The sequence below is a fragment of the Lepus europaeus genome, chromosome 19 (assembly GCF_033115175.1).
Source record: "Lepus europaeus isolate LE1 chromosome 19, mLepTim1.pri, whole genome shotgun sequence".
Taxonomy (NCBI): domain Eukaryota; kingdom Metazoa; phylum Chordata; class Mammalia; order Lagomorpha; family Leporidae; genus Lepus; species Lepus europaeus.
In genome coordinates, this window is record NC_084845.1 from 8,516,809 (window position 1) to 8,534,258 (window position 17,450).

The following is a 17,450-nucleotide window of genomic DNA, read 5'->3' on the forward strand; positions in this document are numbered from 1 at the left end:
CCTTCCTTCCTTCCTTCCTTCCTCCCTCCCTCCCTCCCTCCCTCCCTCTCTCCCTCTCTCCCTCTCTCCCTCTCTCCCTCTCTCCCTTTCTCCCTCCCTTTCTCTCTCTCTCTCTCTCTTTCTTTAAGTGCCCTGCTTGACAAAACTAAAAACTGGTAAATTTGTATGTTTCTCATCATCAAGTTCTTCCTCTGGTCTGTAAAAGCCGAGTGCAGGCATCCACAGCACTGATAACGACACAGGCATTGTCCCAAGCTTTTGAACACACTGTTTTCGTCTGAACAGTAACTGTAAGCAGATACTACTACATTTCCCGTTCTATAGATGAAGTGCCTCAGGCACCAACACTTTAAGTTCCTGTGTGCAGGTGCACAGCTGGCAGGAGATGGGACTGGGACTCAGACTTGGGCCCTGCGTCCTGACACTGGGAATACCAGACAAACCATTTGGCCCATGATCTAGTCAAGAAAAACCATGGACTTGGACCACTGTCTCTTTTTAGAGATTTCATTCAATCATTCATTCAATCATTCATTTGAAAGGCAGAGTGAGGGAGAGTCAGAGATCCTCTATTTGCTTGTCCATTCCTTAAATGACCACCAAAGCCTGTTTTGGGCCATCTTCCACGGCCTTCACAGAACTATTAGCAGGAAACCGGATGGGGACTCAGACCAGCACTCTGCGGCCTCCGGGACCACTTTCTTAGGAAGTTCCTCCTCAAAGGGCGAGTGTTAGAGAGCAGCAGGTTGGGCCACCAGTTGGTGCACCTGCATCCCATAAAGGCTTGCTGGTTCTAGCACAGCTATTCCACACTTCCAAGCCAGCTTCCTGCTGACGGGCTGGCAGGGGGCTGATCATCCTGCCACCCATGCAGCAGACCTGGATGGAGTTCCTGGTTCCTGGTTTTGGCCTGACCCAGCCCTGGCTGTTATAGTCATTTGGGGGTTGAACCAGCAGATGAAAGATCTCTCTCTCTCTCTCTGTTACTCTGTCTTTCAAATAAATAAATAAATCTTACCAAAAAAGATAGGCTCAGGGAAGAAAATCAGGTCATTAGCATTCTCAAGTTTTCACTTGCTGCCATAGAACAGGGTGTTCCTTGTGCAACCTGTGAGGAAGGAACGCTTCTCATAGATGGTGTCTAAAGGCTCTGAGAGGAGGAAGCAATTAGTGCTCTCCACAGCGTGGACACCAGACAGCAGCGGGAGAAGAGGGCTCGCCGCCCTTTATCCTCTGCAGCTCCGGAACACTCCCTGCTCTCCCTGCTGCTTAAGAACTCTTAGCTCTTTTTTTATCTTTTATTTATTTATTTATTTATTTATTTGACAGGTAGTTACAGAGAGAGAGAGAGAGAGAGAGAGAGAGAGAGAGAGAGAGAGAGGTCTTCCTTCCGTTGGTTCACTCCCCAAAGGGCCGCCACGGCCTGCACTGCGCCGATCCGCAGCCAGGAGCCAGGTGCTTCTCCTGGTCTCCCATGCAGGTGCAGGGTCCAAGTACTTGGGCCATCCTCCACTGCACTCCCGGGCCACAGCAGAGAGCTGGACTGGAAGAGGGGCAACCGGGACAGAATCCAGCACCCCAACCGGGACTAGAACCCAGCGCCCATATGGGATGCAAGCGCCGTAGGCAGAGGACCCCGAACTCTTAGTTCTTTAAAGAAAAATTATGTAGATTAAAAGTTAGGTAAACACAATTATTAAAATTGTTAAATTAGTACTTATATATAATATTTAAATTATTTAAATCTCATGTACAAATTTTTGGCCCATAAATGAGAAGGCCTAACTAACTTCATAGCTACTTCTGACTTTGACCAAGAAAAGGAGAATGTGCCAACGGCTCCTTTCTCTCACAACAAGCACACCAGGGGGCCTGGGGGAACGGAACCTTGCAGAAAAGAGAACAGGGGATTGGGGTTTCGTTCCAGCCAGCCAGCCACTCAGTTCTCTCCATCTCGGCCCAGTCGTGCTGTGTGTGCGCATTCTGCAGTGTGAAGCCTGGGCTGGGTCAGCCCACAGGAGGACCCAATGGCCAGGCAGCCTTGGGCAAGGACCTTGGCAGCTCAGCTCCCCGTCTAGCAGATGCAAACACCCCCCAACTCTAGAGGGCTACTATAGGGGGCGGCGCTACAGCGCAGTGGGGTAAAGCCCAGGCCTGCACTGCCAGCATCCCATATGGGCACCAGTTTGAGTCCCAGCTGCTCCTCTTTCAATCCAGCTCTCTGCTATGTCCTGGGAAAGCAATAGAAGACGGCCCAAGGCCAGCGCCACAGCTCACTAGGCTAATCCTCCGCCTGCGGTGCCGGCACCCCGGGTTCTAGTCCCAGTCAGGGCGCCAGATTCTGTTCTGGTTGCTCCTCTCCCAGTCCAGCTCTCTGCTGTGGCCCGGGAGTGCAGTGGAGGATGGCCCAAGTTCTTGGGCCCTGCACCCGCATGGGAGACCAGGAGGAAGCACCTGGCTCCTGGCTTCAGATCAGCGCGGTGCACCAGCCATAACGCACCGGCCGCAGCCGCCATTGCGGGGTGAACCAACGGAAAAAGGAAGACCTTTCTCTCTGTCTCTCTCACTGTCCACTCTGCCTGTCAAAAAAAAAAAAAGACAACGGCCCAAGTGCTTGGGTCCCGGAATCCCTGTAGGAGACCCAGAAGAAGCTTCAGATCAGCTCGGCTCTGGCCGTTGTAGTGAAACTAGCGAATGGAAGACCTTTCTGGTTCTACCTCTCTCTATAACTCTTTCAAATAAAAATATTTTTTTAAAAAAAGAGGCCTACTGTCAGGTGAGTAGGAGGGGACTTGCTTCGGGTACACAATTTGCAGATTATTGCTATTAATTTATAATACTATTAATGATCAATTTATTCCCTGAAATCAGAGACTAAAATTACTTCAAAAGTGCTAAAAGTTCATAGATCTCAGCACTACTCATTTCTTGCCTTCCAGCCCAATTTCTCTTTGCTATGTTTACAAAAGGGCTTAACCTTTATTTCCTGAATCAGAAATAGTAAAATCATGTAGATAACTTGGGAAAACTCAGAAAAAAATTCTTAATCATTCAAAATCACAAAAATAACCATCACTAGTACTTCAGCATATTTCTCCCACTTTTTCCCATATATATTTTAAAATAACTAGTCATACTGTTTATGATTCCATACCCTCATTTTTCCCATGCTTAGCTTTATTTTGTATGCAGTTTCTCATATTGTGTTCTCTAAAAACATACTTTTTTTTTTTTTTTTTTTGCCAGGCAGTTAGACAGAGAGAGACAGAGAGAGAGAGTTATAGACAGTGAAAGAGAGCCAGAGAGAAAGGTCTTCCTTCCGTCGGTTCACCCCCCAAATGGCCACTATGGCCGCGTGCTGCCCCGATCCAAAGCCAGGAGCCAGGCACTTCTTCCTGGTCTACCATGTGGGTGCAGGGCCCAAGCACTTGGGCCATCCTCCACTGCCCTCCTGGGCCACAGCAGAGAGCTGGCCTGGAAGAGGAGCAACCGGGACAGAATCTGGCACCCCAGCTGGAACTAGAACCCGGGGTGCCAGCGCCACAGGTGGAGAATTAGCCTAGTGAGCCACGGCACTGGCCTAAAACGTACGTTTTTAACAACTCCATACTTTTTCATAATGCAACCATTCCCCTAAGGTTAAAACAGATATATATTTTTTAATTTATAAATTTCACTATAGTTAATATCTTTGTATACTATCTTGGCTTGCATCTTCATTTCTCGGTCCATACAGATTCTTATAAGCAGACCACAGTCATCTGTCTCGTAAAACACTGATGAAATGCTGAGGCTGTAACTGTGGCATAGCAGGTAAAGCTGCTGCCTGCAGTATCCTATATGGGTGCTGGTTCAAATCCCGGCTCCTCCACAACCGATCCAGCTCTCTGCTGTGGCATGGGAAAGCAGCAGAAGTGGCCCAAGTCCCTAGGCCCCTGCACCTGCATGGGAGACCCTGAAGAAGCTCCTGGCTCCTGGCTCTGGATCAACACAGCTCTGGCCCTTGCAGCCATCTGGGGATTGAACCAGAGGATGGCAGACCTCTCCCTCTCTCTTTCTCTCTGCCTCTGTTACTCTGCCTTTCAAATAATAACTACTTCTTAAAACAAATGAACAAACAAACAAACAAAAACCCTGCCAAAGTGCTTTCCACAAAGTTCATACCAGCCTGTGGACCTGACAAGTTTGAATGCCAGCCCCATCATGCTCTCACCAGCACCAACCACTACTTCCTTTTAATTCCCAAGAAAGAGAGACCAAAATAATCTGGGATTAACAATACCAGTCAAAAGAATGCTTTCAGGCTGCAGACACTCTGCACAGGGGCCAAGACGCCCGCTTCAGATTCCAAATTCAAGTGCCTCTCGTTCAAGCCACAGCTGCACTCCTGATTCCGCTTTCCACTAACGCACACCCGAGGAAGCCGCAGGGAAAGCGGCAGCGGCCGGGTCCCTGCCCCTCATGAGAGACTGGGCTGAGCTCGCGCCTCTCGCGTGGACACCAGCTGTGGCAGGCGTGGCAGCGAGTGAACCAGCAGATGACAGTGTGTGTCCATGTCTCTCTCTACCTGTCTGCCTCTCCTGACTTTCAAACAAATGCAATAAATAAAAATATTTTTAAAGATGGGCTTAGACATCGAAGCAGGCTTTCACTTTGGTGGTCCATTTGCACAATGAGATCACCATCAGTATATGACACTGACCAAGTTTACATCTGTATATTGATAATGAGTGAAATGCCTTACACGGAAATAATTTCCAGTTATTAATCAGAATTATGTAGAAAAGGAAATTATACACCACTACATGGAAAAATGGGTCTACACAACTGAGAAAAAATTCAGAAATGTACACTTAAGACTGATGGACTTTCATCCTTAATAAATTACAAAAAGCAAATAAAAAGAGGGGCTGGCATTGTGGTGCAGCAGGTTAAGCCACTGCCTGCAATGCCAGCATCCTACATGGGTGCAGTTCCAGTCCCAGCTACTCCACTTCCGATCCTGCTCCCTGCTAATGTGCCTAGGAAAGCAGAAGGCAGACCAAGTCCTTCAGCCCCTGCACCCACATAAGAGACCCGGATGAAGTTCCTGGCTTCAGCCTGACCCAGCCCTGGCTTTTGCAATCATTTAGGGAGTAAAGCAGCAGATGGAAGATCTCTGTCCCTCTCCTTCTCTCTAACTCTGCCTTCCAAACAGATAAATAAATCTTAAAAAAAAAAAAAAATGCATTGCTTTCATATACACAAAATATCAAACCACAGCCATGTTAGGCAAAGCTGTCGTTCAAAGCCTCCGTGGCTACTGACTGGTAACACCAGGCACATACCACCCACCCTCACAGCAGTCAAAAGCCTCTTTCCCTCTCCTCTCGGTTGTCAAAGAATTTACCTGCATTCCTCAGCTGAGGAATGGATGGAGGAAGAAATTTCTTACACGTCTACAGCTCTGAAAACATACACGATGATTGGAGGCCATTGAAAGGTGATCACACAGGCGACTTCCACCACCCTCCACCTACAAACTTCAGAGCACTGTGGAAAAATGAAGACCTGGTGCTGCCTTTCTGATCCCCAAGCACCTGGTCCGCTATCCCCAGGGAAGTGACTCCCTTGAAGTGAGAGCTCCGCCAGCTGAAGGTGCAGACGTCGAGAATCGAACAATCGTGTACTAATGCAGTGCTGACTTCCATCCGTGCACAATCAATCTGGTACTGAACACAGAGCCTTTTAATTGCCTGTGGCCGTAATGGCAATCATTTCCCTCTGTCCTACTCCTGCCTAGTGAAGCTACAAAAGATGAGGCCACAGTTTTGACCTTCCTTTAAGTGGAGGTAAGAAGAAATAAAATCCAACTATGTATTTTTAGATTTTTTTACACTTTGTGAAGCTAAGGCTGGCCAACATGTTTTCGCATTAACATTTTAAAAAACTGCAACTCAAAAAGTTACTAAATACATTATTATAGTGTGTGCCACAGAAATAACTCATGGGGCAAGGTATATTTGTGCCTTTTTCTTAGTTTTTAAATTACCAATGATAAAATCATGGTTGTATACACTCTACCTGCATTTCTAGACAGTAGAAAAAGAAAAATCTCTCAAAAAAGGAATTACCTGAATACTTTTCCATTTGCCAAAGAAAATACAGATTTAAGGCATCACTACATGACTAGGTGTTCCTATATTCTTTGTTACACTACTTTATTTATATATAATTTTTTAAAGATTTATTTATTATTTACTTGAAAGTCAGAATTACACAGAGAGAGAAAGAGAGGCAGAGAGCGTGAGAGGTCTTCCATCTGCTGGTTCACTCCCCAGATGGCCACAATGGCCAGATCGAAGCCAGGAACCAGGAGTTTCTTCTGGGTCTCCCATACGGGTGCAGGGGCCCAAGCACTTGGAGCATCTTATACTGCTTTCCCAGGCCATTGCAGAGAGATGGATAGGACGTGGAGCAGCCTGGACTCGAACCAGCGCCCAATGGGATGCTGGCACTGCAGACAGCTGCTTTACCCACTACACCACAGCGCCAGCCCCTATATATAAATTTTTAAAAATTTTGTTATTGGGGCTGGCATTGTGGCATAGCAGGTAAAGCCTCTGCCTGTGACCCCAACATTTCATATGGGCGCCAGGTTCAATACCCAGCGGTTCCACCTCCAATTCAGCTCTCTGCTAATGGCATGGGAAAAACAGCAGAAAATGGCCCAAGTGTTTGGGCCTCTGCACCGACATGGGACACCAGAAAGAAGCTCCTGACTCCTGGCTTTGGGCTGGCTCAGCCCATTTGGGAAGTGAACCAGTGAATGGAAGATCTCTCTCTCTCTCCCCCTCTCTGTGTAACTCTTTCAAATAAATAAATAAATCTTTAAAAAAAAAAAAAAAAAAAAAGGCCAGCGCTGTGGCTCAACAGGCTAATCCTCTGCCTGCGGCACCGGCACACTGAGTTCTAGTCCTGGTCAGGGCGCCGGATTCTAGCCCGGTTGCCCCTCTTCCAGTCCAGCTCTCTGCTGTGGCCCGGGAAGGCAGTGGAGGATGGCCCAAGTGCTTGGGCCCTGCACCCCATGGGAGACCAGGAGAAGCACCTGGCTCCTGCCTTCGGATCAGCACGGTGCGCCGGCCGCAGCACGCCGGCCGCGGCAGCCATTGGAGGATGAACCAACGGCAAAAGGAAGACCTTTCTCTCTGTCTCTCTCTCACTGTCCACTCAGCCTGTCAAAAATAAAATAATAATAATAATAATTTTTTTTCTTTTCTTTTTGACAGGCAGAGTGGACAGTGAGAGAGAGACAGAGAGAAAGGTCTTCCTTTTTGCCGTTGGTTCACCCTCTAATGGCCGCCGCGGCCAGCACATCTCACTGATCCGAAGCCAGGAGCCAGGTGCTTCTCCTGGTCTCCCATACGGGTGCAGGGCCCAAGGACTTGGGCCATCCTCCACTGCACTCCCGGGCTATAGCAGAGAGCTGGCCTGGAAGAGGGGCAACCGGGATAGAATCCGGCGCCCCAACCGGGACTAGAACCTGGTGTGCTGGCGCCACAAGGCGGAGGATTAGTCTGTTAAGCCACAGCGCCGGCCAATAATAATAATTTTTTTAAAAATTTTAAAAAAAAGTCAGGAGCCAGGATCCAAGCTTGCCTTAAAAAACTTTTTTTTTTTTTTCGGTTATTTACTTGAAAGGCAAAGTCACACAGGGAGAGGGAAGGGGAAGGAGAAGAAAAGAGAGGGAGGAGGAGAAGGGGAGAGAAAGATCTTCCATTTGCTGGTTCACCCCCTAAATAGTGGCAACAGCGAGGGCTGGCCAGGAGCCAAGGACTCCATCTGGATCCCCCATGTGGGTGGCAGGGGCCCAAGCACCTGGGTCATCATCAGCTGCCTTCCCAGGTGCATCAGCAGGGAGCTGGATAGGAACTGGAGTAACCAGGACTCCAACAGCTGCTCATACGGGATGCCTGTGTTGCAGGTAGCAGCTTAACCCACTGCACCACACTCAGGTCTGCCCGGAAGACCCAGATGAAGCCCCTGGCTCCTGGCTTCAGCCTTGCCCAGCCTTGGCCTCTGCAGCCATCTGGGAGTGAAGCAGCAGATGGAAGCTCTCTATCCTTCCCTCAACCTGTAACTCTTTCAAATAAATAAAATAAATATTGAAAAAAAATTTTTTTAAAAGAATAAAATAAAACACTCTGTTCAACTTCTCCAATATACTAGCTAGAAGGGGCAAGCTGGCACATGTGCCTTTGCAAAACACCATGGTAGGGAACCTACTATGTGTGCTGTCTCTGAATACGAATGTCCTTGAGGCTCCCAAGGAGCCAGACACGTATCAGAACTAGTCCAGCCAACATCTTCCCTCTATCGCTGTATATACAGTTAACTGTTTTGCAACTGACTATGAATTCTTTAAGGGTATGAATTGCAGCTTATTCTTACAGTCAACAGAGGCAAGGCAGCCTAATAAACACAAAGTTTGAAGTCAGACAGATCTGGATTCATAGTTCTGCTTTACCGCTGTATTAATCGGTGTCACCCTAGCAAGACACTAACATTGCAGAAAGTAGGCAGATTCAGCTTCCAAGTCCAGCTTCCTGCTCATGCACACTCTGGGACCAAGGGGGTGATGGCTCAAGTGTTTGGGTCCCTACAAGCCCCCGGCTTGTTGAAGGCATTTGGGGAGTAAACCAGTAGATGTCTCTCTGCCTTCCAAATAAGTAAAAATAAATAAATAGGGGCCAGCGCTGTGGCACAGCAGGTTAAGCTGCCATCTGCAGTGCCAGCATCCCATATGGGCACAGGTTCAGGTCCCAGCTGCTCCACTTCCAATCCAGCTCCCTGCTAATGCACCTGGGGGAGCAGTGCAAGATGACCCCAGTGGTCAGGCCCCTGTTCTCACATGGGAGACCTGGAAGAAGCTCCTAGCTCCTGGATTAGGCCTGGCCCAGCCCTGTCTGTGGCAGCCATTTGGGGAGTGACCCAGAGGATGTAAGACCTCCCTAATTCTGATTTTCAAGTGAAGTAAATAAATAATTCTTTAAAATAAATGTATACATTTTAAAAGTACACTAACACCAGCCGGCGCCATGGCTCACTTGGCTAATCCTCCGCCTGCGGCGCCGGCACCCCGGGTTCTAGTTCCAGCTAGGGTGCCGGATTCTATCCTGGTTGCTCCTCTTCCAGTCCAGCTCTCTGCTGTGGCCCAGGAAGGCAGTGGAGGATGGCCCAAGTGCTTGGACCCCTGCACCCGTATGGGGGACCAGGAGGAAGCACCTGGCTCCTGGCTTCGGATCAGCGCAGCGCCGGCCATTTGGGGGGTGAACCAACGGAAGGAAGACCTCTCTCTCTCTCTCACTGTCTAACTCTGCCTGTCAAAAAAAAAAAAAAAAAGTACACTAACACCAGTTTAGGTTCAATCACCATGTAAGTAGTGGGGGCCCACCAAGTACAAGGTATTTGCCTATGAGAGGATACCCATCCTCAAGGGGTTTTCTAGAGAGAAAACAATCAAATACTATTATCTATAAATATGACAGAATGAGAACCAACTAGATAATCCCTTCCGTTTTCATAGAAGAAACCGCAGTTGGCAAAAGTCACACAGCCAGTAGGTGGCAGGGCCAGGTCAAAGGCTAGTTTCTTCTACTTTCTTAACACCATAGGAAGTCGCCTCTCAATTGTCCAAACTCAATTTATCACAATAACGGGCAGAGGAAGGATGGCATCCAAATAAAAATGGAGAGACACTAAGAGGGCAAAAGCTGTATGAAATGGCTACAAACGTACAGCCATGAACCGCTGCAAATTCCATAAAACAATACCGATGGCTTCAGAAGAAGAAGAGGTGGATGACACAGGTAAGTCTGTCTATTTTCAATTAAAATCAATATTACTTTCCTGGAATATGGCTGAAAAGACCTGGTTTCCTGCTAGAATATCAACCTGATGGTGTCTCAGCACCAGAGGTGCGAGCACACGGGAATCAGATCGGCGGGCGCCAAGTCATCAAGTTAAAAAGAAAGAAACTTTTGGGAAGATGAACATGAATGATTTGTTTGCTTTCCTTAATAGCAGCAACTCAAGTGCCATTCAAACCACTGCTATTTGAGAGCCTAGGTCAACAATGACTCAGCTTGAAAAATTCCGTATTGTTTTTAAAAGAGGTGCATGGTTTTACTTTTGCAGCTAACACAGTCAAGACAGCCCCTTCCTCCCCAAATTATAAACTAATTTCCATGTGAATGGCTGAGAAAACAGGCAGTGTTTATTTTAATTTGAAAAAGCACACGACAAAGGTAGCCCAGCTCACTTTACTGTACCCTCGGGGGACCCTCGCCGATCTGGGTGACAGGACTGGATGGGCTGCAGCCAGGGGAAGGGGCAGGGGCGCATATCCAAGCAGCACCAGGAGCCCAGCCTCCGTGTCAGCTCTCCCCAGGCCTCCATGTCAGCCCACAGCACACCAGACCTCACACGAGGAATGTGAAGCCCAAAGACGCGCAGACATTTGTCCAGGGTCCCAGCTACTCAGGGCAGGGCCTCCTCACGTCCAGCACTCTGCTGTGACAGGAAGCCTGTCAGGACAGGCTCCCTGTGGCTGGGAGCGCCTGCAATGCCAGGGGGCAGAAATCCCTGTGACACTTGGCACTCTCTCTTTCAACAAACAACCGCAAAGCGCTTTCCAAACCCAGGCCCCCACCAGGCCGAAGACCGGCAAGCTGGAGCCTTCCTGGGGCAGGGGTGAAAAGAAAGAAACCCACCTCCTCCGAGCCCCTCCCCCAAGGTCAGCCGGCACAGCGGAGGCCGTCAGGGAAGCCAGGGCTCCAGCGGCTTCTGCAGGCCCAGAGCAGTAAACACCAAGTGTGGCCATAGCCCCGAGGGACTGAGGAGAACTTGAGAACCGGCATTTCCCCAGCTAGGGGTAAAACAGAAACACGACTTGTCAGCTGGAAAAAAACAAAAACGCACACTCCTAAGATCTCCCAGCAGGACTGCCTTGGGGCAGGAGCGAGAGGGTGCAAGTGTCTCCCAGGAGAGATAAGGACCTGTGAGCAGCTGCAGTCCTGCTTCCCGGGACACAAAGCTGCAAAGCCCAGGGATGGGAAGGGGAGAGGAAACCAGGCAGAGGTGGGAGCCGGAGACACTCCCAGACTCCAGGGAGCAGGAACCGATCCACCAGCCCCCACCTATTCACCCGGCTCTCTGGGGATCCCTGGGGACAGAGCCCTGGGGGGGGGGTGTCAGGTCAGCCTCAGAGCTGAGGGCTGGGGCCCAGAGCCGGCCAGGCCTGCAAAGGGGAAGCACTCCGGCAATGCTGAGCCATGGGTGGGGAGCCGGGAGAGGCAGGTCCGACAGGAACTGGATGGGAAGAGAAGGAGCCAGGCAGGATGCGGTGGGGAAAGGGGGAGAGGCGAGGAGGGGACACGGGGGGCACAGACCGCGAGAGGGGTATGGAGAGGGAACGACCTAGCGAAGAGCTGAGGCGGCTCCCAGAGGGAGGAACGGCTAAGACGACAGCTCAGTGTCCCAGCAGAGAGGCCAGGGCCACAGCAGTGGGCGCAGAGGGGCAGCAGGTCGGGTGGACGCGGAGGGAACGGATAGGAAGCAGCTGTCAGAAGACCAGCTAGAGAGGACCCCTCCAACAGGGCACGGCCACAGGACGGCTACCCACAGGCGCCCGGGGCCAGTGCCAGGCGATGGGCGCAGAGCGAAGATGCAGGCCTGGGAGCTGCGGCCGCGGCGGGGGCAGAGCTCTCAGAGGCACCGGGCAAGGCCAGGAGCAGCCAGGAAGCAGGCTCGGGCCGGGCAGGGCTGGAGGGGAGACAGCCCCCAAAAAGAGGGAGCGGACGTCAGGGTAGCTCAGAGGAGCCCCGAAAAGACGGCGCGGACGCGGACACCTGCGAGGGAACTGGGGGTGAGCTCCGGCCGGTTAGAGAGAGGGCAGGCAGGCACCTTGAAGGGGGAGGAGGCTGGGAACGCAAGCTGTGAGGGAGGCCCAGCAGGCACCGAGGTCGGGCGAGGGGCAGAGCAGGGAGGCAGGGAGGCAGGAAGGTCCGGAGCAAAAGCTGAGCGGGGCAGCAGGCCAGCACGGTGCACGCAGGGGCTGCAGGGCCAGAAGCCCGGCCAGGAGCATCCCCGGGATGGAGAGGAGGGCCCCCCGGGGAGGTGCAGGGACGTCCTAGGCGAAGACCTGGGCGCAGCCGTGCCCCCGCGAACAGGGGTGTAGGCTGGATCTCCAAGAAGCACCCGCAGGTCCTCAAGGGACAGCTCCTGGGGGTGCGAGAGACCGGGAGGCAGGACTACCGGACAGGCCCATCCAGGAGCCGGGGACAGAGCCCCAGCGAGGTGGCAGCAGAATCGGGGAGCGGATCGAAGGGATGCACAAGGGGTCACCGGGGAGGAGGTGGGTCCCCAGGGCACTGCGGAGGCCAGGAGCGGCCAAGGGCATCCTCGAGGGGCAGGGGAGGGGAGGGGCGGCGCGGAACTGCGAGCAGGGGGGGGCTGCCGGGGGTGGGGGGCCAGGCAGACACCAGGTCCCGGCGGGCTGGGGGTGGGAGCAGACGCGGGGACAGCAGGCCTCGGGCGGACAGGGGCAAGTCCGAAGGGCAGGCGGGCCCCGCGGGCCGGGCCCGAGCGCGACGCGGCGGGGCCGGCGGGGCCCGGGGGGCTGGGGGGCCGCTCCCTCCCCTCCCCCTCCGGCTCCTCCATTGTTCGCGGGCTCCGGGCCCCGCCGTCCCCGCCTCCCCCTGGACCCCGCAGCGGGGCGGCGCCCGGCCTCGCCGCCCAGGGCCCGCGAGCTCGCGCACTCACCAGCCTGCGCCCTCAGCGCGGCCCCGGCCTCGGGGATCCCGGCCGCGGCGACGGCGGCCCCGGCGCCATGTTCCCCTGCTCCTCGTCCAGCGGCGGCTGAGGCGGCGGCGGCGGCGGCGGCGGCGGCGGGGGGCCGGGCGGACCCTCCCTCGCGGGCTCCCTCCTCCGCCTCCTCCACCTCCTCCTCCCGCCGCGCCGCGGCTCTCCCTCGGGGCGGGGGGCGGGGAGGGGAAGGGGGGAGGGGCGGGAACCAGGGGGAGGGCGGACCAGCCTCGCTCGCTCCCTCCCTCCCTCCTCCCTCGCAATGGCGGCGGCGGCGGCGGCGCCTCCTTCCTGCGGCCGCCGCGCCCGCGCGCGCGCACACACACGCCCCCCCCCCGGCCTCACGACTGCGCGTGCGCGGCGCGGGACCGTTGCAGGGGGATAACGGCCCCTGGGCGCGCGCCGCGGGAGGGGCGGTGCGGATAACCGGCGCGAGGCCGCGGGAGCCGCGAGAGCGCCTGCGCGCCCGCTGCGGTCTGGGACTGGGAGCGGGCGCGGGCGGTGCAGTGCGCGTGCGCCCCGGGGAAATGCCGCTCCTGCGACGGCGGCGGCGGCACCGAGCGCGAGGAGAGCCGCGAACGGGCTGAGGGAGCGGGGCGGGCGAGTGCGCGTGCGCGGAAGGGGCTGCCTGAGGCCGGCGCGAGGCGGAGGGCGTGGCCCGCCGTGGGAGCGCGCGTCCTTGCGCGCGCCGGGAGCAGCCGAGGCCGCCCCCCGCAGCCTCGCGCGGTCTCTAGGAGAAAACAGGAGCGGAGAAGCATGGCCCGGCTCTGGAGGCGGGGGCAAAGGGCGCGATCCCGCTCGCGCGGGACCTAGGCAGCCAATGGGAGGCACGGGGAGGTGGGCTTGCCGCGCTAGCCGCGGCCCCCGGGATAACGGAGGAGGAGAGAGAGGGGGCGACGTAACGTGGGGCGGCGGGGCGGGGCCGGGGAGGAGGGAGCGCACCCAGCGAGGGAGTTGATTGGGCAGCGCGAGGAGGCGTGGCCCGCCGCAACCCAATCCGAGCCTGGCGATTCGTCGTCCCGGAAGAAGGGGCGGGGCTGCGGAGCGCGTGCTCTGCGCTTGGGGACCTGCGACCCGCGTGGCGGCCCGACTTGCTCTTGACCCCGGGGTGGGCCGGGTCCCCGGGACGAGGAAGGCGGCCCGGCCTGTCTCTGCGTGCCTCCTTGCCCGCCACCCCAGCGCCGGGCAAATGGCTGCAAGGCAGCCGGCGTTACGGACGCTGGAGGGGAGGCCGCGATGGGAGGGGCGCCGCCGTCACCTTTGAGTCCCCCGAACCGAGAAGGGGTCCCTCTGGGATTCGTGCGGAAGCAGGGATGGGATGGTGGGAGAGGGGCTTTCCCGGCTGAGTCAGCCTCTGTGGAATGCATGAAGAGGGGCGGGGGCTGTGTGCATTTTAATTTTCTCTTCATCTATAAAACGACTCTCTCTCTCTCTATCTCTATCTCTCTATCTATCTCTCATGAAAGTTCTCTCTGGGAAGCCCAGTACTCATGTTGCAGATAAGGGGGAACTCCTATATATTTATAAAATGCTAAAACTATCGCCACGCACGAAGTTCAGTGCTCCACTACGTAAAATGACGTGGGGTCGAGTTCTAGAACGTCCCATTCAATAAAGCTCTTCTGATCCAAGATTTTCCCATGAAAGTTTTTCTTCAGTTTAGCACTTTTAATGCCTCTAGTCTGATTTTTACATATGACTTTTTAGAACTTTGGTAAAGACGTTTTGGGCTGCCAGTCAGGCGCCCAGGCTGTCTTTGCAAACATTGGTTATTTTGAGATCGCTTGAGGGAACATGGAAAGCAGGGAACAGGAGACACCCAGACACCCCAACCTCAAATGAATATCTACACAGCGTTCTGGGTCTGTCCAGCCTTGCCAAGCCTGTGACACAGACCAGACTTAGCCCACCGCGGTCCCCACTTTCCCTCTTTTGGGGTATCAACTCCACCTTACGCCTCAACTCTCTCTTGACATCACTTCCTCAGAGTGGCCTCCGGGATTTCGCCTGCCCTTTGTCTTGAATAAACATGAACACTCTGTTCCAGGCAATAGTGTGGATTCACTTAACCCTCCCGACACCGTGTGTGGGAGAGGTTACACAGGTGGTACGTGGCAGACCTGAGACTCAGACCCGCTCCACTGGTGACCGGCCGCACCCTGGCTCTTCATAACCCCACATCCGGGCTTGAAGCTCTCTTGGGGTGGCACCATTCTACCTGTGAACCCTTTGACATCAGGGACTCTGGCACGTTCCCGCCTGCCAAATGACCCACAAGAAATACTTGTTAGTGAATAAATGAATGCCTCCCATGTCCAACGCAGAGGCTGGTTGGCACTAGGAGCCGTGGCACCACATAGACAAAACTCCTTGCCGCTTCTTCCAGGAGGCCTTCCTGGATCCCACAGCCTGAGTCCCCGACCCCCTCCCCCACCTCCCTGCCCCAGGCCCCCTCATCCCAGCCCACACCACTCTGAGTCACCCCTGGTCTGGGTCTTTCTGTCCCTTAGCCTGTACGCTCCGTGAGGGCAAGGCCAGGACTGAGGTGGTGACCGCCCGATGTCCCAGGCACAGATTGGAGCGCCAGGAAGAGGGAGATCCCAAGGAGGAGGGGCGTCCGAGCTCCGCAATTGTCTCCGGGGCTCGAGCAGGTGGGTGGGCACGAGCTGGCATAGCCAAACCCCCAACCCCACCCCGCGCACCCGGCCAGCCTCTGCTCCAGGACACACAATCCGCCGACCGAGAGCAGTGCCGGCTGCAGGCTTGGGCCGCTGTCCAGATTTCCCAAGCATCGGCCTGGGGAGCCCGAATGGCCGGAGGTACGAGACCCGGCGTGGGGTCTCGAACCTCGTCTTCAGATGCGCACGCAGAACAACCCGCAAAAATTTTTTTTTGCAAAGAGGGCAGGGTCGCAGTTATAGTCTCCCCATTCCTGAGGATCTGAAAAAAATCAGAGGGTGGGGACCGGGCCGAGCGTGACCGACCAGTCGGCGAGCCCACAGCGCCGCCTACAAACCGAACCGGGCGAGCTGCAGGTGGCTGAAGCGCCCAGCGGCCGGGGCGTGGCCGAGCGGGGAACTCTTCCGCCATTGGTCAGGAGCGTAGCCAATCACGACGAAGGACCCGGAGGCGGGGATGCTCAGATTCGCCTCGCATTCTTGGCACCGGGCTCGCGCTTGACGCATAGTGCGCACGCGCTCATTATTTGCTAGGCGGCGTGCACGGTAAAGCTCTATGTTTATAACCTTGAAAAAAAATATTTTTTAAAAATTTATTTGAGGGCCGGCGCCGTGGCTCAACAGGCTAATCCTCCGCCTTGAGGCGCCGGCACACCGGGTTCTAGTCCTGGTCGGGGCATCGATCCTGTCCCGGTTGCCCCTTTTCCAGGCCAGCTCTCTGCTGTGGCCAGGGAGTGCAGTGGAGGATGGCCCAAGTCCTTGGGCCCTGCACCCCATGGGAGACCAGGAGAAGCACCTGGCTCCTGGCTTCGGATCAGCGAGATGCGCTGGCCGCAGCGGCCATTGGAGGGTGAACCAACAGAAAAAGGAAGACCTTTCTCTCTGTCTCTCTCTCTCTCTCTCTCTCTCTCTCTCTCTCTCTGTCTCTGTCTAACTCTGCCTGTCAAAAAAAAAAAAGTTTTTTTTATTTTTTTTTTATTTGAGGGACCGGCGCTGTGGCTGTGGCTGTGGCGTAGTGGATAAAGCCGCCACCTGCAGTGCCTGCATCCCATATGGACGCCGCCGGTTTGAGTCCCGGCTGTTCCACTTCTGATCCAGCTCTCTGCTATGGCCTGGGAAAGCAGTAGAAGATGGCCCAGGTCCTTGGGCCCCTGCATCCACGTGGGAGACCCGGAAGAAGCTCCTGGCTCCGGATCGGTGCAGCTCCGGCCGTTGCGGCCAACTGGGGAGTGAATCAGCAGATGGAAGACCTCCCCCCTCCCCGCCACTCTGTAACTCTTTCAAATAAATAAAATAAATCTTAAAAAAAAATTATTTGAAGGATTCAGCCCCCAAATCCCCACAACAGCCAGGACTGGGTCTGGCCAAAACCTGGAGCTACAGGTGAGTGGCAGGGAGCTGCATTGGCGGCAGAGCCAGGATTGGGACCCAAGAACTCCAATGTGGGATGTGGGTGTCCCAGGCAGCAGCTTACCTGTACACTCACCCCATGGTTTTACAAAACTGAGATTCAAATGTAACACACACCAAGAAGTGCGCACACTGCAAGGGCACAGCCTCATGAGAAATCACGGAGAACAGCACCGAGATGAAGAAACAGCGACACCAACCTGCTCCCACTCGCTCCACCAGCCCCACCCACTGCAGGTTCGTTTTGCCTGTTTTTGCGCTTTACATATGGAACCGTGGAGTTCGTGCTCCGCTCATGGCTGCTTCGTCCCTCGCTGTGAGACCCACCCTTGTCGCTGAGTGTAGGGCGGACGGTTTGTCCCTGTTGCTCACGGGATCGCTGGTCACACTGCTCACTCCTCTCTGCACCCTTGTGGTCACCTTGCCCCAGGACGTTTCCCACAGAAGTGGATGTACCACTGAATCGTCCCACAAACTGCATAAGAATTTCAGCTGAGGGCGGGTGCTGTGGAGGAGCAG

The 17,450-nt window shown here is 54.5% G+C and overlaps 1 protein-coding gene across 1 annotated transcript in view; it reads right to left on the reverse strand.

Moving 5' to 3' along the window:
* Window positions 1-12,902, reverse strand: part of ARHGAP35 (Rho GTPase activating protein 35) — a 115,954-nt gene extending 103,052 nt beyond the window's left edge. Inside the window, exon 1 of the mRNA XM_062175818.1 lies at window positions 12,802-12,902. The gene's annotated coding sequence lies outside the window, so the exon portion shown is untranslated. The remainder of the gene's footprint in view (window positions 1-12,801) is intronic.
* Between the last annotated feature and the right edge of the window lie 4,548 nt (window positions 12,903-17,450).